Genomic DNA, 645 nt, shown 5'->3' with positions numbered 1-645 from the left:
TGCTGGGATTACAGGCATGAGCCACCACGCCCAGCAGTAATGGTTTTAAAACTATGTTTGTTTGTTTGTTATTGAGATAGGGTCTCATTCTGTCACCCAGGCTGGAGTGCAGCCGCGAGACCATGGCTCACTGCAGTCTCAAACTGCTGGCCTTAAGCAATCCTCCTGCCTCTGCAGCGGGATAATTAAGGACTCAGAAAGACCAAGAGGTTGAGGAGGAATTATTTAATTACTTAGGTGCACAGACCCAATCGGATTAACATCCAAAGAACTGAGCCCCGAAAAAAGAGTCTGGTTACCTTTTAAGCATTTCGTGGGGCAGGGGGAGATTTGTGCAGGGGGAAGCATATTACAGAAGCGAGAAACAAAGACAGTTATTTAATTAAGACATGCATTACATTATTTCTTACTTTTCAAGGAACAACATGTTTTATGACTTGAGATGATCTGTTCAGTGACCTTGCAGCTGCACAGCTAGAGAAACAGAGTTCACAATGCCTGGGAAAGGGAGAGATAAGGCTCACTAGCCACAGAAAAACAGGCAGTCAATTTTTAAAGGACTTTAACACTTTCTCTTCCTCAGGGGGAACTGGTTTTTCTTACATACAACTGAGTTTTTGCTTACACTTTTTTTTTTTTTTTTTT

Source organism: Colobus angolensis, unplaced genomic scaffold, assembly GCF_000951035.1.
Source record: "Colobus angolensis palliatus isolate OR3802 unplaced genomic scaffold, Cang.pa_1.0 Scaffold21, whole genome shotgun sequence".
Classification (NCBI taxonomy): domain Eukaryota; kingdom Metazoa; phylum Chordata; class Mammalia; order Primates; family Cercopithecidae; genus Colobus; species Colobus angolensis.
The sequence above is the reverse complement of the archived record's forward strand: the minus strand, read 5'-3'. Positions refer to the sequence as shown.